Source organism: Myotis nattereri (assembly GCF_964212035.1).
Source record: "Myotis nattereri genome assembly, chromosome: 6".
NCBI classification, from domain to species: Eukaryota; Metazoa; Chordata; class Mammalia; order Chiroptera; family Vespertilionidae; genus Myotis; species Myotis nattereri.
The window spans coordinates 69,742,722-69,766,985 of NC_138081.1; the positions used below are offsets into that span (position 1 = coordinate 69,742,722).

General features: G+C 39.1%; 1 protein-coding gene across 1 annotated transcript in view; it reads left to right on the forward strand.

The window, feature by feature from the left end:
• EPM2A (EPM2A glucan phosphatase, laforin) overlaps positions 1-23,541 on the forward strand; it is a gene marked incomplete at both ends in the record, with an annotated part of 290,693 nt that extends 267,152 nt beyond the window's left edge. The window contains 2 exons of the transcript XR_013996164.1: positions 21,073-21,120; positions 23,468-23,541. The remainder of the gene's footprint in view (positions 1-21,072; positions 21,121-23,467) is intronic.
• Between the last annotated feature and the right edge of the window lie 723 nt (positions 23,542-24,264).

The window sequence follows — 24,264 nt, forward strand, 5'->3', positions numbered from 1 at the left end:
ATCTCGTGTTTATATCAACCAGTCCTTGGTAAGATTGGTTTTGTTATACAGGGTGAGGCGAAAGTAGATTTACAGTTGTTTATATGGAAAATAATATAATAATTAATAATATTACAATAATAAACTATGTTTTGCACACTCACAGCTGTTAATCTACTTTTGCCCCACACTGAACATCATTTTGCTTAAAGTTGCAGAACCTATCGACATTAAGTGGGGACTTACTATATATGAACATGTCTTGTATTTAATGTATACATTATCACAATCTATTATTATTTCAGCCTGTCAGGGGCAGCTCACAAGTCTTTAAAGGACTAGAAATGTTCAGACTCTATACATATTGAACAACAACCATTTTCTTTGATGCAATAGAAACCAAGTTCAAAAGTGTATTGAATATAATTTTCTATTTTAGTGTTCTAATTAAAAAAAAAGTATCAGGCCATGGTAATTTTTTTATAGAAACATAGTGTGCCACAATAAAGTAGTCTAAAAAGGTAATAAATATTCGTGAGGTTGGGGTTAAGTAGATGTGTTTGCAGGTTTCCAAATTTTATGTGTGGTGCAAAATAATCACAATTTTACTGTATTTTTTTTTTTTTTACTAATTAAATCTTTATTGTTCAGATTATTATATTTGTTCCTCTTTTTCCCCCCATAACTCCCCTCCACCCAGTTCCCACCCCACCCTCTTCCCTCACTCCCCATCCACTGTCCTCATCCATAGGTGCACGATTTTTGTCCAGTCACTTCCCGCATCCCCCTCACCCCTTTCCCCCGCAAGAATAGTCAGTCCACTCCATTTCTATGCCCCTGATTCTATTATAATCACCAGTTCATTCTGTTCATCAGATTATTCACTTGATTTTCAGATTCACTTGCTGATAGATGTGTATTTGGTGTTCATAATTTGTATCTTTACCTTTTTCTTCTTCTTCCTCTTCTTAAAGGATACCTTTCAGCATTTCATATAATACTGGTTTGGTGGTGATGAACTCCTTTAGCTTTTTCTTATCTGTGAAGCTCTTTATCTGACCTTGAATTCTGAATGATAGCTTTGCTGGATAAAGTAATCTTGGTTGTACGTTCTTGGCATTCATCACTTTGAATATTTCTTGCCACTCCCTTCTGGCCTGCAAAGTTTCTGTTGAAAAATCAGCTGACATTCATATGGGTACTCCCTTGTAGGTAACTGACTGTCTTTCTCTTGCTGCTTTTAAGATTCTCTTTGTCTTTTGCTCTTGGCATTTTAATTATGATGTGTCTTGGTGTGGTTCTCTTTGGATTCCTTTTGTTTGGGGTTCTCTGCGCTTCCTGGACTTGTAAGTCTATTTCTTTCACCAGGTAGGGGAAGTTTTCTGTCATTATTTCTTCAAACAGGTTTTCAATATCTTGCTCTCTCTCTTCTTCTGGCACCCCTATAATTCTGATGTTGGTACGCTTGAAGCTGTCCCAGAGGCTCCTTACACGATCTTCGTATTTTTGGATTCTTTTTTCATTTTGCTTTTCTGGTTGGGTGTTTTTTGCTTCTTCGTATTTTAAATCGTTGACTTGATTCTTGCAATCCTCTAGTCTGCTGTTGGGAGTCGGTATAATATTCTTTATTTCAGTCAGTGTATGCTTAATTTCTAGTTGGTCCTTTATCACAACATCGAGGGTCTCATTAGTTTTCTTGTAGATCTCATTAAGTTTATTGGCAGTTTCTAGAAAATTCTTGAAAAACCTTAAAAGTATGGTTTTGAACTCTATATCCAGTAGTTTGCTTTCTTCCATTTCTGTCATTTGTGTCCTTTCTCTTTGTCTCCGCATTTTTTATGCTTCCCTGTGTTGATAAAGTGGTTTTCTGTGCTGAGTGTCTTCTAGGGCCCAGTGGTTCAGCCTCCCCAATTACCTGAAGCGGACAGTCTTGGTGCACCCCCTTGTGCACTGTGTGCATAGTCCTGTTGTAGTTAAGCCTTGATTGTTGTAGTTATCACTGGGAGGAATTGACCTCCAGGACAATTGGCTGTGAGAATCAGCTGTGTCTGCAGTGGGAGAACTTCTGTGCTGGAGACACCCCTCTGGGGCAAGACTTGCTTCAATGGGGCTTTGGTGCTCACTGAGTCTGCCTCCTGAGTGTGTCCTTTATGGTTCCACAGAGCTTCAAACTGGATGATCCCACTCTGACCTCTGGGTTTCCTGGCTCCTGGATCTCTAGGGAGGTGCTAATCTAACCTTTGCCTGAGGCTATCCAGCAAAAGCCTTCCTGCAGGGCTTGGGCAGGGCGGGTCCCAAGGGATCAACAGGGCAGGGCTAGCAGTTATGGCTGCTCTCAGTCCAGCCCTCAGAGGCTCTGCTTCTCAGTGTCCCGGTAATCACTGCTAGCCCCTCGGAGAGAAAGCTGCCCTTGAGTTCCGACCGATGCCAGACAGTCCCGCTTCTCCCATATGAGTCTGGGTCCCTAGAGACTGGCCCGGAACTGGAGCTCAGAGCCTGAGACTCCCTCCCAATTGAAAACAACAACCGCGCCCTCAGCCGCCAGCCTGCTCCGCATGCACCTCCGCACTTTAGTATTTTACTTCCGCACTGTGCCTCCTCTGAGTCTCGGTATGCTTTTCTCTTTCCTTCTAGTTGTAGAATTTCCACTCAGCCAGCCTTCCTGTGGTTCTGGATGATGTCCGTTCCGTCTTTTAGTTGTATTTTTGAAGTGGTTGTTCGAGGCAGCAAACTCCGGTGTTTACCTATGCCGCCACAATTTTACTTTAAAGTCACTAAAAGTTATCTTAAAATTTTATTATCTGTGATTTTTTTTAAAGCTTTCTTTTCCTACTCCAAATTTCACCTTCTACTGGAAATTGCTGTGTGATCACATAACTCATCTTATGTTTTGAGGGCATAGTATTAACAAATTAGCTGTAAAAAAATTTGGCACCTTAGAATTGTATTTATTCTCTTGGAGCTTGCTGAGTCAGAGCCTGTCAAGGGATAAAGATCAATTCAAGAGACATGACCTAACTTGTTATTTTCAGGCTAAAGAAGATACATTTATGAATATGCAATGTATGCTTGAAGCCAATGACTTCTGAGACATACAATTTTATTCCCATCCATCTTCTGGGTTGAAATGGGGATATAATAATTGGCATGCATCTCTCTTCTGTAAGTCAACCAAAATGAGAACTCACTAGGAACTTCCTGATTGATTCTCTGATAGTGATGACAGGGTAGGTATTAAAGCAGAGAGCATATCTGTGGCATCAAGTATATTATTGAATTAGCATAGCAGGCAGGATCTACCTGGAGGTAGTCTATATCTATTTTTCTCCATTAGAAAGGAAGATAATTGGGAGGATGAGTGGCAAATATTTGGTAGATGGTCCTCACTGAAGACTAATCTTTCTCTTACTAATCTTTATACTCCTGTGACCTAAAAAATGCACTGTCTTTTCTTCCCCTCACAGCAAGTTTGGTGAATTTAAGATTTTTTAATTTGGTTATATGTGCCAAACAAGACAATCAATTAATTAAAAAACACAAACAAAAAAGGTGTCAGTGTAAATTTATCAAATCATTAGATTTAAAGAATAATTTTTATGAAATGAAGAATCCAGGAGCCCTGTGTTAATATAAGTTATGTATAAAGTACATATAGTATCTAGGTGGAGAAATTGAAAAAATAATAGTATTATTATTAAACTTTAAAAAATGGAATTATAATGAATTAAATAAAGCATTAGATAAGAAGAAACTGCAAATGGCACTTTGCATATATCAACCAAAAGCAGACATGTAAGGATTATGATAATCCATATTCCTTAGTATTTTTAACCAATGGTTTTTGGGATTATGTGCTAAATTTTATACAATAAAATATGTTAGTAACATCACATAAATTAATCCTTATAATTTTATGTTTCCACTAGCCACAATATATTAGTGACTTTCCCTGAGTACCTAACTTCAATTTGTCCTATGTCAGTAATGTACCTCAATTAAGGTTTCTATTGAAAAGTAATCAATCATATCAATTACAGAAGTTCACTAGGGGAAAATCAACTGAATGGCAGAACAACCAGTTGCTGTGATGTGCACTAACCACCAGTAGGCAGATTCTCAATACAGGAGCTTCCCCCTGGTGGTTAGTGCACTGCTCAATGAGAACCCAGGCTCACGGCTGACCAGCATAGCAGCAGTGGTGGGATCCTCTCCTGCCTCTGCGGCAGCGCTAAGGATGTCCAACTGCTGGCTTAGCTGTTAGTCAGACATCCCCCGAGGGCTTCCGGACTGTGAGAGGGCACAGGCTGGGCTGAGGGATCCCCCACCTCCACCAAGTACATGAATTTTGTGCACTGGACCTCTAGTCTCTATATAAAGTACTAGAGGCCCAGTGCACAATTTGTGCACTGCCTAGTGGCTGCCAATTGCTGGCCAGGGCCTCCCTTCCTATGGTTGGCTGGCCAGCCCTGGCCCCTGATCAAACTCCCGGTTGAGGGGACAATTTGCATATTAGGTTTTTATTATATAGGATTATTATATAGGATATGTAAAAATGTGAACAATATAAATTCAAGCATAATGATGAAATGATATGTTTTAAAACAATTTCATTTTATCCATTCTTTTTATTGCTTAAAACTTTGATACATATAAGCATTACATTTTTGTTTATATTTCGCAGCAGTCACACTTGATGTCTGCATTTTCCAATATGATTTCTTCATAAATATGGCTTTACCTAAGTTCTTCTCCAATAGAGTAATGAGCAACAAGGGAAATAGGAAGTCAAGTAGGAATTGACTTCCACTTCATTTTCAAAGCAGATATTTTCATTTAAGATATCTTACCTAATAATAGACAAACATGTAAATTGACCTTACCTTCGCTATGCTAACCAGCCAATCAGGAGAGTATGCAAATTAACCCAACAAAGATGGCAGTTAATTTGCATATGTAGGCTCCAAGCAGCGGAGCAAAGACTGAAGGTGAGCTGGAGCAGCGAAGATGGAAAACTGAAGGCGGCTCTGGCTGGAGCAGCGAAGACGGAAGACTGAAGGCAGCTCCTGCTGGAGCGAAGGCCTGGGTCCTGGGTGCTGGAGGAAAACCGGTGCTGGTAGCCAGGAGACGGGAAGGCCTATTGCACGAATCTCTTCATGCAATAGGCCTCTAGTAATATATAATTTTGTCCTTTGCTGAAGCAAAGCATGATTCAGACCCATCTTTGGGATCAACATTTCCTCTTTTTATCAGGATATGAATGACAGAGAATTCTCAGTTCTGAAAAAATTTGTGAACTTGATTATTATGCCTTTTTTTGTAGAAAAGTAAGATGTGCATTTGTTGTTATTGTATTTATAGGATACTTATCCTTCCAAATAAATAAGAGACTTCCAATCACAATCAACTGAGTTAAATTAAACTACAAATTTTGAATTTGTATACCAAAGGACACTGTTTTTTAATAAAGCCTTGCACATAAGGGATTTTCAACCCAGTTGTAGGTTGATGTCTACAGATGTGATTATCTTTTAAGTGAGATTATGTTAGAAATATTGAGAGACAGAAATTTCAAATACATGGGTTCCCAGGCAGGGGAGAAATTTCTCTGACTGAGAGAGATACTGGGGTATCCAGAACCAAAAGAAAGAGTTGAAAAGCACTAAAAAGACAGAACTTCTTGAATTTTAAGTCAAACATAAAATAGGTCTGGTCAGCAGAGTGCACAGATGTTCATTTTTCTATGGGACTGACCAGGTGCTAAAGCCCTGAATGGTTGACATGTTCATTTCACTGTAATAGAGTGATTTCTCCATGGACACCTCTCCAATTGGACAATAAAAGTCAGTGGAAAATAGAATTTTTCTTTTTTAAAATCACTTCTTGCATCTATTTTGCAATTCAAGTGACATGGAAATGAATACCTGTATCTAGGTTTTCCACCAGGTCTCTGCTGATGCAGGACAGAGTATATTCATTCCCACAGTAACTGCTTCCTTAAAAACGGCTTCATTGAGATAAACTGGGAATGTGGTATCTGCTTTGTTGTGTTTACGCCTGATCTGTAGAGCTACACATGGGCTGTGGGGCTGAAAGCTGGCAGACTTTGAACCTATGAACTAGAACAGTGATGGCAAACCTATGACACGCGTGTCAGAGGTGACACGTGAACTCATTTTTTTGGTTGATTTTTCTTTGTTAAATGGCATTTAAATATATAAAATAAATATCAAAAATATAAGTATTTGTTTTACTATGGTTGCAAATATCAAAAAATGTCTATATGTGACACGGCACCGAGTTAAGTTAGGGTTTTTCAAAATGCTGACACGCCGAGCTCAAAGGTTCGCCATCACTGGACTAGAACAACATAAAAGATATGTGGAGGGGACAAGAACGGTGGATGGGGTAAATGGGGTGGGGGGACATCTGTAATACTTTCAACAATAAAGATAAATTAAAAAACAAAAATATGTGGGCAACTAGGCTCCTGTCTGAGACAGCAGCATATACCCTGAGTCGAGAAGGAGAAGGGAGCTGTGTACTTGGGTAGCTGCTGGGCCCCCACAGATGCTATCCTTGTGGGAGTGCCTGCCCTGTATTCTTCTATAAAGCTAATAAAATGTAGCCCAAAGCTTATTTGCACCTTGTCAGTGAGCCTAATTGTCAATTTGGACCTCTCCTTATGACTATGCCCGTGCAGTATCATACTAGACTTTTCTTCTCATTTTCATCACCCCTTCCACTATGCTCCCCAATCCTGCAGATGTGGGGAATACCAGTACATAACACAAAATGGAACACAACTCAATGAATATTTACTGAGTGCCTGCTATTTGGAAGGAAGAATGGGATTTTCAGCAAGAACTCTAGAGAAAGCTATTTCTCTGTATAAAAAATGCACACGCAGCTGCATTCTCACAGACATACCCACAGCTGATATGTCATCTCTCTGCACTCAGGCTTGGCGATATGTGGGAGAAAAAGTCATTCATTGCTACAGGCTGCAATGATCATTGAGAAAATTTACTGCAGAAAATTAGCCCCTAGCATTTCAGCAGGAGGTCCAGAAAATATCTATCAAAGATTCAGAGTCCTGAGCAACATTGCACCTCATTTATTCAAATGCTCAGGGCAAATAAAATTATGATAAAGCACCTAACAATCTGTGTCCTCTGCGTTTTGACAAGCTGCCTGCTAATTGACTGGGTCCAGTTCACACTTGAAAAAGAAGTAGGTTGCTATTAATTTTAGCTGACATTTCATATTAGGAGCATGTAGTTTATTTTTATTTATTTTTGTGAAATTAAAATCCAATTCTGTAACTCCTCAGGAGGAACTGGAGGTATGATTTGGCTCTATGCGGTGGTCTTTGAAAACTAGCGACAAATTAGCCATTCACCTATCAACACTGTGAATAAATGATCGGTTAAACATTTGTTCAGCATGAATATCAATGCTACATCACTTAAGCAAACCACTCAAACTTGGCATGGGGAGAATGCTATACGAATAAGAACACAAATTCCCAAATGTGTTCTTCAAGCTTAGTCACTTTCAATTAACCCCCATCAGTCTCTTAGCACTTCATGGTGGATCTGAAATACGTATTAGGAGATGTTACAGCCACATTAGTAAAGGGTTTGCAAAGTCTTCCAACTTGGGATCTGTTTTAATGCACTGGCACAACTTTAATCTGGATGACATAAGTACATCAGCATAAGTAATCAACCAACTGTTGGGTTTATGGAATATTTATTGAAGGTCCATTGTTACCCACTGCGCTAGGCAACGTGTCAACAATTATAAATAAGAGACAGACTTAACCCCCAGGAGTTCAGTTTTACTGGAGGAAGACAGGTAGCTAAAGAGCTAACATCAATAAAATGTGGTGAGGGAAACAATAAAGGTGTCCATCAGCAGTTTGGGAGTTCCTGGGGTAAGCCAGCTTGGTCAGACCAGGTTTCTAAATGAGATGACTGAAGGATAGTGTCACAGAACTGCAGTGTATGAGAATAGAACATGCATCTGGAGGTCATCTCATACTGTCCCACGAGTTTCAGTAGGGATGAGCGAGAACTGTGTGATAAGGGATGTGCATTTTCTTAAGCTAGAGAACAGGGGTGGAATTACACTAGAACTAGAAAATCAAAGTACTCTTACCCAGAAGGCATGCTATCTAGAAAGCCACTTGTGAACTGAGGACATGAAGCTGAGAAACACTGACGTAGGTATTGGTTTTATGGATAATGGTGGAGCCAAAGGTGAAAACATGTCTTATCAGAAGGTATTTTTAAGTGAAAGCTTATTGAGATCCTACTACATACAAGGTAGAGATCTAAGATTAGAATTCAAATATGTGGTCAAATCTATTCTGTCCAAGGACAGAGAGAGGAAAATACTGCCTTCCTTTTTAAAGAAAAGTTAGTGTGGGAGAGAACACGGGAAATCAGACAAAGAGAAAGGAAGTTAGGATAGAAAAAGTCAATCAGGTCCTTATGTACAAAGGAGGAATCAAAGAGTAGACAATATAAAATGGCATCCATACCCCACAATAGAGAATGTGTACTCCAGCCCTGTGTTATCGTGTGAGGCAGGCCTAGTGACAGCCACTGTAAGACTCAACAGATGTAAACATCTGAGCCCCAAAGGAGAGAAATGTTCACATCCGCTACTCAGTCAAGGCCTTTCAATTATTATTATTTTTTTGTCATCAGTTACCTTTGCCTACTTTAAACTCACTTTTTATTAAAAAGTTTCCATCCTGTTTAGCATTTATTCTAATAAAATTTTACTTAGTCTCTTGAAAAAAGGCAAACGCTTTAACATCGTGAAACACGTCACATTTTTCTTGTAAATGTTTTGTAATAAATGAGAAACTGTATAGCAGCTAGTTCAATATTACCCATGCAGGATGAATCCTCCGAGCAATTACCTTGTTTCCATGGCAACAGCATGTGTGCCCATCCTTCAGTGAGCCCTGGGAAGCCACCAAACTGGGTCTGCTCAGGAAAGCTAAGGAAAACTTAGTGAATTAGGGGAGAGAGGGAGTGTAAGGGGATTGTAAATGTGATACTAACTGGTTAACAAATGAGCTGCTATTTATATTGTTTATTAAATGGTTCATTTGAGCAACTCCAAATAACCCACAAGGGAAGAACTGCAATGTTGGAAAACAGAAGCAAAAAAAGCAAAATGTGCAAATGAAAGAAGGCAGAAAATGATAACTAGACATTCTGGTACCCTTGCCCACCTTAGGAGAAGGCCTCCGAATAATTCCGGGACCTTGAATGAAGAATGAAGGGAAACTAATTTACAGGAGGCATCTGCCTGACCTCAGCCTGGACCCCACTCTCCACCCAGAGCCTGCCAGCACTGGAGCCCTCCCCTTCTGTTATTTAAGCAAATCCTGAAAAAAGAGGCCAACTCTTTTTCATGCCTTTGACATCCACAAGAAACCATACTGTTATTTTGGGCGTTACACTCCAAGGAACTGCAAAATATATAAAAAATTGTATCAGGGCACCAAACTATAAAGCAAATACAAAAGCAGAGGACGCTCCTAGAGAGAAGACTGTCAGGTGTGCTGCAGCGATCTTTTTGGAGGGGTTTTAAACAGAGATTTAAAGTTGGAAATTAGAGATCTCCTTCTCAGGGAAAAATGGACATTATAACATTGTTGTGCTCCTTGTCACAAATGATTACAGACTCTCGGGGGAGTTGCTTCCTAGGCAGTTTTAGAAGTGGGATGTAATTCAGAAGCATTTTCTTGCTGGTGATCATGAGGGAGGCTCTAAAATGGGAGATTGAAAGAGAATGTGGAAAAGGTGCCAGGAGGATCCCAGTAGTAATTGTAACCTGATAGGCCACCATTTGATTAATTTGATATGTAATTGCATCTAATTACAGGCATCTTTTGGAACTTAGGCCAGTGGGTTGAAGATAAATTTAAATACCTTAGAGAAATACCTTAGCTTATATAATAAAGGACTTTCTTCTATTTAGAGGGATACACCTATTAATGCAGAATCTAAATCAAATGATTATACAACTGAAAATTTTGCTTATTGAAAGGAAAATCTAGTCAATTAGGGATAAAGAATCCAAGATATGGAATATAAAAATATTCACGGTAACATACCATTTTATAAATTATTCTACTTGAAAATTTTTTTATTATTTTATTTATTTTTGTTGAATTTGTTGGGGTGACATTGGTTAATAAAATTATATAGGTTTCAGGTATACAATTCTACAATATATTATCCATATGTTGTGTTGTGTGTTTACCATCAATTACTCTGCTTTTAAAGTGCTTACCTTTAAAAATGTTGAAAGGAAACTTATACATGAAGATAGAAAAAACAGTTTGGAAAGTGAAAAGATAGACATGCTTTAAAATTATCTTAAAACTGGATTTGAAAATAACCATAATATTACCCACAAATTCTGCTGATCTCTTTTCCACATAAGGTATTGGGAACAAATTATTTGTATTTCATAGGTTATATAATTGCATTGCCCCATAAAAATTCCTAAAGACTCTTAGAAAAGTCCCTATGAAACTAATATTCAAAGAAAATGTTTAGAAAATAATATTTTTTCTATTGTTTATAAAGGTATATATTTCATTATGTTTGACAACTGAAAATCTTATTGCTTAATTTGATGTATAGTACAGAAACACATATATTTAGATAAGCAATGTTAATTTAAATCCCATAATATTTAATATAGAAAATACAATGTAAGAAATCTATGCCTAAATTTACTATTAAAATCACTGGCAGATATAGTTAGATCAAACACCATAACAATATTTAATGTTTTAAGATTAAGGTACTCATTACATATATTTTACCCATTTATAACCTGAGACAATAATAAACACTAAGTAAATATACATTGAATTAATTAATTAATAGGAAACCCAAATAATCAGTTTGTTTTAATTCACCACTGAGTTTACCACATAGTTTGGGATTGTAGACATAACCACAGGTGTCTCTACATTATCCATCACTGCGTGGATGATGGAATGGCATTCTCTCCTCTTTGTCCCATGCTCCTTCTATAGGTTTCCTTAATTTTCCATGGTCGTGGACTCTATTTTCATTTTTCCTTTTTTTACTTGCAACCTCCATAATTTTGCCAGTCAAGATTTCCTTTGCTTTGCTGAATTATAATTACACAAACGCAACAGACCAGCTGAAATTACCTCTGTGCCCAATGCTACTGGTCACTGGTTTGGGCAGGGTCTCTACTCTAATCTACTGGGAAAAGTAGGATATACACTTATAAAGACCAAACCAAAAGTGAATTATTAGATAAGGGAAAATAGGCATTAGATAATTCATTGTTGGCTTAAAAGGGGCAATGGAATGGAATGGATAGAAACTCACTAGGTGGAAAACAGGGAAACTAACATTTTTAAAAACATACTTTTATTGACTTCAGAGAGGAAGGGAGAGGGAGAGAGAGAGAGAAACATCAGTGATGAGAGAGAATCATTGATTGGCTGCCTCCTGCACGCCCCCCACTGGAGATCGAGCTCACAACCTGGGCAATGTGGTCTTGACTGGATGGAACAAGGGACCCCTCTGTCCACAGGCTGACACTCTATCCACTGAGCCAAACCAGCTACGGCAACACTAACATTTACTGAGCATCTATTTTTCATCATGCCCCGTGCTAGGGGGTTTCACATATAGTATTTCATTTATTTTTCACATCAAACTGTTGAGATATATCTTTTCATAATTTTATAAGATAGGAGGCCCACCAGGGTTTAAAACTTGCTGAGGGTTATATTGCCTGTAGGACTCTGGGCAGACATTCTAATTTGAGTTGATACTATTTCTAGCTGAGGCAAGAGGGATACAAGTGTGCCCTAAGGCCCCGAGGTAACATTATGCACAGGTGTGTTGGACAGAGAGTGATGGCCGCAATCATCTAGGGCAGCACATCTAGGGGCAGAAGCCACTAGCTCAGAATTACCATGTCTGGAGACACTCAAACTTTTAACTCTAACATTTCTTTTTGGTTCTACCTTAGATATCCATCTCTCTGCCTAAACTGTCCATCTGTCCTTGCATGCCATCTAACTTATCATTAGAGCCCTTAGCATATCAATCATAGCTATTTTATATTCCTGCTCTGACCATTCCAACATCCCTGCCATGCCTGGCTTTATGTCTATGAACTATGCCTATGAACTAGTTCTATGCTTCTGAGCCTATGCGTCTGGACTGTGAACTTCACAAATGTTCCTCAGCTTTTTCTCCCCCCTCAGGTGGGACAGGATGGCTAGAGCAGGCTGGAGATGGGCATTCCTGCTCCCCAGGCCAGTTAGGCTTTGCTAATACCCCAGTGGGGTAGGCTCTGGGTACACACACTCCTTCCTGTGACCTGCAGTTCTCGCATGACCAAACCTGGCCTGTTTAGCCTCATCTGGGCCTCTCACTCCTTTGCTCATCACTCCAGCCACAATGGTCTTGTTTTCGTCCCCAGGAAGCAAGCTCAGCCATGCCACCACGGCACAATGCGCTTCTCCCAACTGGCTGCATGGCTGGCCCTTCTGTCCCATTAGCCCTCAACTGAAATACTGACTCCTCAGAGAGGTCTTCCCAACTATCAGAAGGTGGTCTCCTACCCATTCTCTCCATCCCTATTATGGATATTCTTTCTTTCAGTGCTCTTAACATAATTCTATGTTTGTATTGATTTGATTATATTCTTGTTTTCTATCGGTTTCCTGACTATGCTGGGACACCGTGAAGGCATTAACCATATAATCATATTTTAACCACAGTTAAGGACTGTGCCTAGCTCAAGGAAGTTGGGCAATAGATGACTGTTAAACTAATGAGACAATGAATGAATGAATGACATTTTTTTTTCCAGTTTTAGTCTTAGCAGACTCAATAACTGCAGGAATGTCTACTGCTCTTGCTTAATATCTATTGCTAAATAAATGGTGAGTTTGTTACAAGTTTTTTAAAAGAGGGACAGGTGTCCACTCCTAGAGGGCAACAACATGTGGTTGTCGATAAAACAACGAGTGTAACATGCTGAGAAGCCATAATGTAAGAAAGGAAACTACTTTGAGAGTTAGATGTCACTGAAATATTTATGAACTGAGCAAGTAAAGTTACCATCACTCTTTACAGATATCACCAACCCCAAGTCTTAGAATTTTGAATCAAACAAACAAAAATGTTTATTTCTGTGTCCCCTGCAGGATTAACACTAATAGAGTCTCGCCTTTGTCTTCATTTGGGGCTCTGGTTTAGCTCCAGACTCAGGTTGAGCCTGTCTTCTTTCCTTGCATGTCTTTTTAAATCTGCACTTTCTCAGTTCTGTGATCCTTGCAGTAAGTAGCAGATTTAACATCAGGGTCACCACCATTACTAACACGCCCCCCCAACAATGTGTGTGTACAGAAAGCTCCCAGGAGAAAAATACATACGGCAACAATGGTTATATTTGGATGGGGGAGTTATAAGCAATTTTTGGATGTTCCTCCCACTCCCTGCTTTACAAATGGGAAAGTAAAGTAAAATACCTTTTTAATTAAAAACATAATAAAGCCAGCATGATCTTTGAGCTTACTTATTGAGAAAATTAGTCACCTCAAGGCCATTTTTTACTATTAAAGCTAATAATAGTGGTGAATGAAAATAATAGATTTCATATATTGCTCTCCTGATGGTGCTTAACCAGCAGCATTACTAGGAGTAATAGAGCTGATTACAATATTATATTGTAATATTTAGTGAGCAATTACTATGTCAGGCACTATGCCAAGTGCTTCACAAAGTATTATCTCATTTAATCCTCACAAAAATCGTGGTAGGTGATTGTTATCATTAGCCCCATTTTACAATAAGGAAATTAATTAAGAGAAGTGAAAATATTACACTGGTCCAGTGTTTAGTTTAACTCTGAGATTCCCACTTCATTGAAAATAATGAGACAGATCTGTTATGTAGTAAGTGAAAAGATGCAAGATAGTGTATATAATGTTATTCCAAATGTGTGCATACACACAAGTACACACATGTTTACAAGCTGTGTTTATAGGCACACACACAAATGCTTTTACTTGTGCTTTACAGCATATCATCTCCATATAGACATAAGAAATTTGAAAGAAGAATTATCTTCTAAAATGGGAACTGGGTATTGCAGGGACAGCGCTGTAGACTTACTTTTCACTCTGTTTTAACCTCTTGAATTTTGATATTGTACATGTAATGATATGAATATAACTTTTTAAAAATTAAAATAAGTATTGAAAGCAGAATAGCCTTCCTGTTTTGATTGAAGGCCATCCTCAACTGAGGGAAAGGAAAATAAGATTTTTTATTTATTTTTATTTTTTTAAATATATTTTATTGATTTTTTACTGAGAGGAAGAGAGAGGGATAGAGAATTAGAAACATCGATCAGCTGCCTCCTGCACACTGCCTACTGGGGATGTGCCCGCAACCAAAGTACATGCCCTTGACTGGAATCGAACCTGGGACTTTTCAGTCCGCAGGCCAACGCTCTATCCACTGAGCCACTGGTCAGGGTGAAAACAAGATTTTTTAAAAAGGAGAAATAAAAAATCAATGGGCAGGTTTAGTAATCCACTCACGCTGGGTACCACAGTTTGAAGCAGCATCATTAGGCATGGTTAGATGTGCATGTTTCTTCCAGCCACATTAAGGCATTCTGCCATGAAGAATGAAGGCAGATTTTCAGCATTTCACAGAGGAGCGTAATTTTGAGGCAAGAGGACCAGTTGTGTTGTTACATCATTGGATGTTTCATCTACATGGGTGTGAAAACATATAGAACTAATGTTCAAAAGATGGAAAGGAAAGCAGACTATGAACTGGATCCTAAAGTTTTCTTTAATGGAAATGAAGAGAATCATGTTAAGAGTAGCCTTTGATGGGGTGAAGATAGGGAATAGAGAAATACATTCAAGCAGGGTGAACCCCAGAGGTTCTATAAGAGCCAGCTCCAATCACCTCACCTCACATTCACCACTCCCTCATGGGGTTACACCATTGCAGCCACACATCTGCATTGCTGGTCCTTAAACTCTCCAGGCAAGCTCTTCCTCATAGCCTTGGCATTGGCCATTCCCTCTGTTTTGAGAGCTCCCCTTCCCCCTCCAATGCTGCAAGTTTCTCCCAAGTCTCTGCTCAAATGTCACACTCTCAATGAGGTCTACCTGGACCACCCATATGTAAAATAGCAACTTTTCATCTACCTTTCTTCCTGCTTTCTTTTTTACCCATAGCACTATTAGCTTCTTAATGTTGTTTATTAACTGTTTCCATCTGCTAGAATAGAAGCTCTTTGAGGGTAGAAAATTTACTTGTTTTTTTAAATTGTTGTATTCCCAGTGCTAAGAACAGTGACTGGCAATAGTAGACATTCAATAAATATTTGTTGTGTGAGTGAAATTATCTTTTACATAAGGTGAATGAGTAGTAGTCTCTAATCAGATTGTTTTCTTGGATGTTCATAAAGTGCTTTGAATGTCTCACAGCTAAGTCTTTTTCTGCTTCACCAAATATTTGATGAGCATTTTCTATGTGCTAAGCCCTGGCTGGCACAGTGTTCCTGCTTTCCGGGAGTTCATCCTCGGGGGAGGGTATGAAGATAGCCAAGTACTCATTACAACTTAAGGCACAAAAAGTAAAGGCAACCAAAGTGCTGCAGGAATCCAGAAAAATAATCGGTTCCCCGGTTGGTTTCCGAAGTGGTAAGTAAACAGTTCGCTGCAGGGTGAGTGTGATCCCATAGGCACCACGAGGAGATCATGAGCAACAACGTGAAAGATGACAATGGCGACTAATGTGCTCCGTTCCAAACATATTAACCGTGTCATCTCTGATCAAACTCTTGGTAACCTCCCCAGGGAGGTTCTATCATTATTTGTTTCACAGATGAGAAAAAATTGAGACTCAGAGAAGGGACAAATACTCAAGGTCATCAAGTTCATGACAGAACGGGCTTTTGAACACAGGCAGCATGCCCCTAGAGCTCCTGCTCTTAACAGCGACACTCTACTGTCTTTCTCGTTTTATAATCTGAAGAAGGACCATGAGTAGTTGAGCGTGGCTGGAATGGAGTTTATGGAGAGGAAAGGGTAATTGGAGCAGAGCTGCAGGGGGCCCTGAACACTTTGCTATGGATTGGGACTTCACACTGTGCGGTGAAGAGCTCTATTAGGGTGTTAGGAAGTGGCATAATTTGTCTTGTGTTTCAAACGAGAGCTAACAGTAGTGAAGGAGAAGAAGGAGGGAGATAGTGGGCATGTAAATTTGGCCAAAGGAAATGGAAAAGAGGAATGGGGTTGGGAGATATTTCAGAAACACAGTTGGCAGAAACTAGATGGTGCCATGGCAGCTCGAGACGGGAGCGGTCTGCTAAATGAGATACAGCAGAGAAGAGATAAACAGAGAATTATTAGAACTGCTTGAGCTTTTATATTCACTAGTGTCAAATTATCCTTGTTATCCAGCCATAAGGATAAGTATTCTGAGTTTAAATAGTTTCTTGAGCAGATATGGAAATTAAATATTCTTCCTTCCAGCCTTACAGAGATTATACCACCTCCTGGTGAACTCAATTTATCAAGTCAATTAAAAGATCTGTAGTAAAAGGTGTGCACATGTTTCCCTAAAGCAGCTTTAATAGGATTTAGAGTTTTTATGAAAATTCTTACCTGAGTGTAGGATTATAAATTAAATTTTCTGTCCAATTTTCCTCTTACATCTGTCCCCTAGAGGAAAAAAAAACTATCTCCCGAATAAATTGTTTTTTAATTTCAACTTACGTTAAAATATGTATTATTCTGGATCCAGCTCACTTTTCCTTGGACTCCTCAAATCTCAACTTTAGTAACTGAGAGTAAGCATCTGTGCTTATCAGTGAAAGTCATCGGGGTTCTGGCAGGGGCAGTGGGTGAACGCTGCCCTGGCAGGCAACAGACAGCTTCTCGCCTGCTTCTGCTGCAAGAAGGCCTCGAGACATCCCCATACTTCCCTGAGCCTGTTTCCTCCATACTCACATGCTCATTCATCCTCTCCTTCTATCAGATGATCAACAAATATACATTGAGAGTCCACCATGTGCAAGTACTGGAGAGATACAGAGCTGAATTAGCCAGTTTCAGTTATCAAGGAGTTTTCAATTTAAGTATTGCAAGTTAAACAGTTGTGGTTTTAAAACTTGGTATACTATTAGAAAACCACAGTGATGTCTCAAGGAAATGATCTATATTTTGAAGCCAAAGAAACCAATCCATTTACCATATTGAAAAGTCTCAACATGTGTTCCCTCAATAATAATTTACTATTTAGGCTCTGTAAAAATGGATAGGCTCGGGAAACTTAGAATGAAAGAAAAAGAGGAAGAGTCAGACTGGATTGGAGCCTCTTTTTGTCTTCAACATCAATGTTCCATGTTTGTAGAAAGAGGTCTGAACCCAAGAAAGCAAGGAGAGCTACCAGGAGACTCCCAGTTCTCCTCCAGGCGTAGCTTTTACATTAAAAAGCAATTGCTTGTCAATGGGTGTCATATGGAGCTGCCTCTATAACTTTAGAAATATTTGTGTGCTGACCCCCTGCCCTTTCACCCACTGTCTGCACACAGAGAAAGGGCAGGTCTCCTGTGGGGCCTGTGGGCTGTTTTCCAGGAAACCAGGCAGGACTGCTGCATGGGAGCAGCCCTTGACAGCCTGTCTCGTGCATTTGTCTTCACAGGCAAGGCACTATTTCTACAAAAAGTGTCTGGGGTCCTGCTGCCCAGCAGAGAGCTGACAGTGGGAAGCCTGGCTGCTTATAAGAGGAAAGTGCTCTGCGTCCTCTCTGGGCCCTCAGGACCAGAGCTGTCAGTGTCGTTCTGAGCTCCAGGGACCTGTGCAAAACGTCATTCCCACAGGATAGCACAATAAACCAGCTCTATCGTGTTCTATTCTGCCCAGAAGGAACCAACATTTTCTTCTTCTTCTTCTTTTTTTAATTGATTTCAGAGAGGAAGAGAGAGGGAGAGAGAGAGAAAGAAACATCAATGATGAAAGAGAATCACTGATAGGCTGCCTCCTGCATGCCCTCTACTGGGGATTGAGCCCACAACCCAGGTATGTGCCCTGACTGGGAATGGAACCGTGACCTCTTGGTTCATAGGTCGATACTCAACTACTGAACCACACCAGCCGATCTGAGAACCCACCTATTCTTCAAGCCACCTTCTGAATATGGATCACAGCAGTGAAGCCAAGAGTTGCTCTCTCCTAATTCTTACTAGCAACTAGCCCATGGCCTGGATAATAGTGGATGCTCAATAGATATTTGTTGGATTAATTAATTAGTGATTTAATAAGCTACATAATTTATGGACCTATGCCTATCTAGCATAGTATCTGGCACAATGCGAGTGTCAATAAATATTTGAAGAGTGAATGAACCAGCTGCAAAGTCTACATTACAATTAAGTTCAGGCTCCAGCACCAGATCCATGGCAACATCAGGAAGCAGATGAAGTTATTTCAGCCTCTCTCATCCTCACTTTCAGCTCCTGCGTACTCTTGCCACGGCCTCCATGGGCCTCTCCAGTAATCTGCCTGCATGCAGTGTGGGGCCTGGCCCAGCAGCAGCAGCATTAAAGGGGAATATGCTAGAAATGCACATTCTTGGGCCCCACCCTAGAACCACTGAATCAAAAGCTCTGGGCACGGAGCTTGGCAATTTGTTTTATAACAAGTCCTCTGAGTGACATCATGCACACGAAAGTTTGAGTTTTGTTTATTTGAAAAACTACCTGCTTGAGAATCACCCGGGGGTGCTCCTTAGACATGCAGTTGGGCCTCCTCTCTAGATTCTAAAAATCTGAATCTCCAGGGTTGCAGCCAGGAGATCTGCATTTTAAACAAGTGACTTTTTTACATGGTAGAACCATTTCCCAGAAGCTAGTAAGTTTCAGCAGAAGTTTGAGTGAATTAGATTTCCTTGATTACTTCAAGAAGGTGATAATCAGATATATTCTAATGTTTAGCAGGAAACTAAAGGTCCCTCTTTCCTAAAAAAATAAAATAAAATAATCTGCCACTAACAATGGAAATTCACATCTTGCTGTAGGCAGTAAAGGATGCTCTAGGCTGGCGTGGGGGCTTCTTCTTCAAATTAAAAGGCATTCATGGTCTCCTATCTGACATAATGAGAGGGACAAATGGATATTATATTGGCTGTTATGTCTTTAGAATTTAGCTATTTTTTTTTAAAAAAAAAAGGCCCACAGGCAAAGTTAAATCTGTAGATTTTTTGATAATTAAAATATGCCTTATAAATAGAAAACTAATATTTAAAAATCTGATTTGCTAGAATTTCTTGAAACATCAAAATTGATAGGGGGGATTTATAATCTGATAAATAGAGCACCTGAATTAATCTGAAAAATAACCATATTATTTTAAATCTTAGAACACATATACTTATGTGAATAGGGGGTTAAGTTTTTCTTAAGTTTCCTTTTCAAGGCCTGTGGGAAGCGATTGAGGAGGTGACTCAGCTGTGAATCCAGCAAGCAGAACCGATAAGCAGGGTCAGACTGACCCACCAGGAGTCAAAACATTATCTCATCAACATTGTCTCATCACCTGATGACTAACGGACAATAGCTGATGTCTGTAGACCCCCAGGGTTGCCTCACCCCATCCCCTTCCTCCTTTATAATCCTGTTTCCTGAACCTGGCTGGAGGACAGGATTTGAATGCTTGTAAGTGCCCTGTCTTCTTGGTTGGCGAGTCTTCTCAATAAACACCTAACATGATGCAACCCTGTCTTTGTTATTGGACACAGTGACAGGCAGTCCGAGCCCAACCAGGGGTTTCCCGGTAACAAAACCTCTGGCACATTTGGCTTATATTCCTACAAGGTGACAAACAACGAAATCTCTGTTGTTGCTGCTCCTATCACCAGTTACTCACAGTCCTTAGAGCTTCTCATAATCTTATTGGAGTCCACTTCACTGTCTTATATTGAATTTCAGTGGGGCCTTTGAATTTGTGAGTCTGCTCCACATAGATTCATCACCTTCATCGCAGAAGGAAGCATTTGGGGAAGAAGCAGAGTCCTGCAAGGGCCAAGAAAACACACTACTACACCAGTATCCCAGTCAGTTCAGTTCCCTCTAAATCACTTAAAATAATGATGTTGCAGTTGCTACAATCTGAGTCCCATTGGTCAGGCATGTGTTCACGCAGTTTTGTAACTATTAGAGTTGAACGCATCTCTAGCAGGTCAGGAGGATTTGCTAGCCTTCCATTCCGTGGAAGGGCCTTGACATACAGACTTTCTCTTTAGAATTCTGCTTAGCATTTTAATGCATTTTTCTAAGTTGCAATATGTTTTCCAAAAATTTAAATCTGTATTTTATTAGAAACATTTGTTATACCTTAGCATTGAATCACAATATTCCCTTCATCTGGTATTCATTTGATTATGAGAATGAACATTTTTAACCAAGCACATAATAAGACAAAACAAATTGTAGCTGGTCCACTTAATAGCATTTCTTCCTATACCTATCAGAAATATCATACCGCTTGTAGTATTATACCATGCATAATGCATTAATAACTAAGCTTATAAATTTATGTCATCTGTTCACACTATAAATTATTTCACACACCCCCCCCAAATATTTCTGGAAGTCCCAAGGTACATGAATTGAACACGTAGCATCCTTTTCTGCTTTAGCACTTGTTTATTACTCTATATTTATTTCATTAGAAATTTTGGAATGAGGGGATTTAAATTCATGAGCTCTAATGTTCACGCTGAAGTAGAGGATAGGGAATAAGTCTTGCTCATGATGCAGTAGGTAGATATCACACCTGTTCCCACTGCTGACTGTAACAATTTTGTGCTGAAGTAACCAGTATTTCCCCAATGCTCCTGCAAGGGGTATCCTTTTGCTAAAAAAGAAGAGTGTCGTGGATCAAGAAGAGCAGAGACCTGAAAACATCGACACCCATGCAGGTCACTGTTCACTTTTAATAGGAACTAACTATCCCACTGTCTTTGTCAACAGGACTTCACTATTGCAGGAAATCATGGCCCATGAAGATCAAAGTTGCAGGTATTGTCATTGTTCATTTTGGAAACTTATCCAAAATCCCATTTCACCTAGTATCAGACTGCCCAGCTTTTCAATAGATAGCATCTAATGACTATCTACTCTTCAGGACTCTTAAAAACCTTACCACAAAACCCTTGCCTTGCTGTTCCCACCAATTTTATTTTATTTCTCTCAGCTGTATTGAGGTATAATGGGAAAATCATGTTGTGTTTAAAGTATACAATAAGATGTTTGATATATGTATATATGGTCAAAGGATTCACCTATAAAGTTCATTAACCTCACATAATTACCCCTCCCTTTTTGGTGAGAATATTTAAGTTCTACTCTTTTAGCAAATTTCAATTCTACAATACAGAGTTATCAACTATAGTTACCATATTATACAGTAGGTCCTCAGACATTATATATCTAAAATGTATACCCTTTACCAGCCTCTCCCATTTTCTCTCACTCCCTCAGCCCTTGGCAACTACTTTTTAATTCTCTGTTTCTATGAGGTTGGCTTTTTAAAATATTTTTTTAGATTCTACATATAAGAGACACCATGTGGTGTTTGTCTTTCTTTGTCTGGCTAATCTCAACATAATGCCCTCAAGGTCCATCCATGTTGTTACACATGGAAGGATTTTCCTTCTTTTAAAAATTGAATAATATTTCATTTTATTTAAATATTACATTTTTGATAAATTCATCCATTGACAGACAATTAACTTGTTTCCATACCCTGGATATCTGTACTCCCATGCTGAGTACAGCATTAATTTTTAATTATATCATGATTCTGTCCCAATTTTAACCCTTAAACCAGACTTTAAAGCCTCAAAATTATCCTGACTTTTCCCTCCTTGACTTTGTGAATAATAATCTCAGATTTGCCGGATCATCAGGCTTTTTAGAGTGGTATTTTAAGAAAGCCAGCATTCAACACTCCAGAAAACCAGACTTGTCCGCCACTTAGTTGGCATTTTTACCAACAGGCTGTTTTCCAAGCTCACCCTTCAAAAGGGTTTCTTACCCTATTTCAGTTTATTTGGTTCTGCCCTGCCGAGATAGGAAATTGTTTAGTATCAGATTCCAACTCTGAATGAAGCTTCCTATGACCGTTCAGCTGCTGGTAATGGCTGCTCTCATCTTCATGGTGGACAGCATCGTTATTTTCCTCAGCTTGTAGCTTCTGCTGGGAGTTAAAAAAGCTGTCACAGAATAAATCCAGTTGTGGCCTCATTACATAAATACTCTAGCTCACATTACTCACCATTTTTAATTCCAGGTTATAATTGCAAATACAAAGGAGCATTCACCCCTGACAAAATCCAATGCTGTGATACCCTCAACTAGCTTAGTAGGTTTACCCCAAAGCCAAGTCCCTTCAGAAGAAGCAATCCCTCTCTACTTATGGAAACTTTAAATTATTCAAATACATGAAAGATGACTGTGAAAGTCACAAATCCTTCATCCACCTATTTTTTGAGCAAGTACAGTGTCTATATAAGGGAGGTCTTGTGTTCAGCCCTGGGTGTACAGTGGGAACAGGACCATGCAGCATCTCCACCATGGGGCTTGGTCTAATGGTGAGCAGCCAGGAAATATTTGCCTACATTGCAATTGTACAAAGTCTATGACGGGGAAGTACAGAGGGCTTCAGAAGAACATGCCAGGGGAGCATGCTGAGCCAAATCAAGAAGCTCAGGGAAGCTTGTTCCAAGAAAGTGAGGTTTAAACTATTCGGTCCCATCTGGCTTCACAAGCAGGTCTTGAATATTATGGCATTCATTTAAAGAATGAAAACTTAAAAAGATGAATGTTGTTTTTGGTTTAGTTGAGATATGTGCTATGGTAAAAACTTACAGGACATGTAAAACAAGAAACATTTGGTATGTTGTAAGTTCTTAAGTGAGGCTTTTTTTTTTTTTTTTTTTTTTTTTCAGATTTCTGTAGTTGAATGTGCCCAGTTATTACTGGCAAGTGTTTTTGATTTCTGTTTGCTCTTCCTTTTTCAATACAAATTTTCATTGGCACCTGAAAAGCATATTGTGATAATCTTCAAATTTCAGGCCAATGTTTTCTGTTCCATCTACTGATGTATTATAGAATTAAGTTTAGAAACTAAAACATCACTTAGTAATTCTTCTAATTTTCATTTTTCTGAAAACTATTTAATTCAATTTTATTTGCAATATTTTTACCTTTCATATAGTACTATTTTTTTCCTACTTATGTTGGAAATAAAATACCACTAATGACAGGCCTCGGGAATGTCCTAGATAGACTGATTGTATTATATCCGTTTAGAAAGCACAGACGAGAACTTCATGACTATAAATTAGTGCTTTATGTTTTCTAGTGTCACATATGATAAATCAGTTCCCTGGCACGTGACAGCGATGTGAACAGTAAAACATCTCCTCATCTCTATGCAAAATAAAGGACTTACGAAGGTAAATAAAAGGAAAATTTAGGAATGAATAGAAAAGTATCTTTGTCCTAGAGAAATTGAATGAGGGGTGGGAAACAGAGGAGGAGGAAGGCGTCATAGCCAGGGGGTTCTCACCTCCCCATGGAAATCAGGCAATGCCCCTATTCAAGTCTGGCCTGGCCCCTGAAGATTTCACAAATATTTTGAAAGTCAAAATACTAAAATGCTGTGTTTTTCTGAATCAGTCTTTTTATAATTTCCTTCCAGTGGCAGAAAGCAATATGACAGGAAGAAAAGAAGGGGGAGGGGTGGCAGGGAGGGGAGACGAGGAAGACAGGCCTGTCTCCTTTGCTGCATGGACACACAGACTCAGAAACTTGTTTTAATAAAACAAATTGCCCAAAATTGACCTTTTAGAGGAGTTGATTCCTATATAATGAAAGTGAGGATTTTATTTGCAAACATAGTGTAAAAGAAATTGTTTGGGAAATAATTCAAAAGCAAATATGGAAATACATGGATATTCAAAACCACGCTAGTTAGAGATTAGTTGATCACTGAGGGGGAATTCAGAAATGAAAAAGACTGAGGGTTTGTTCTTATGTAACTTTATTTTCAATTGCATATAAATGTTAGAATTATTTATGTTATTAAAGTACTTCTCAACCTATTTCCTTTTCCCTGTCTACACCTACATCTCCTCTAGAGCCATCCCATCAAATAGG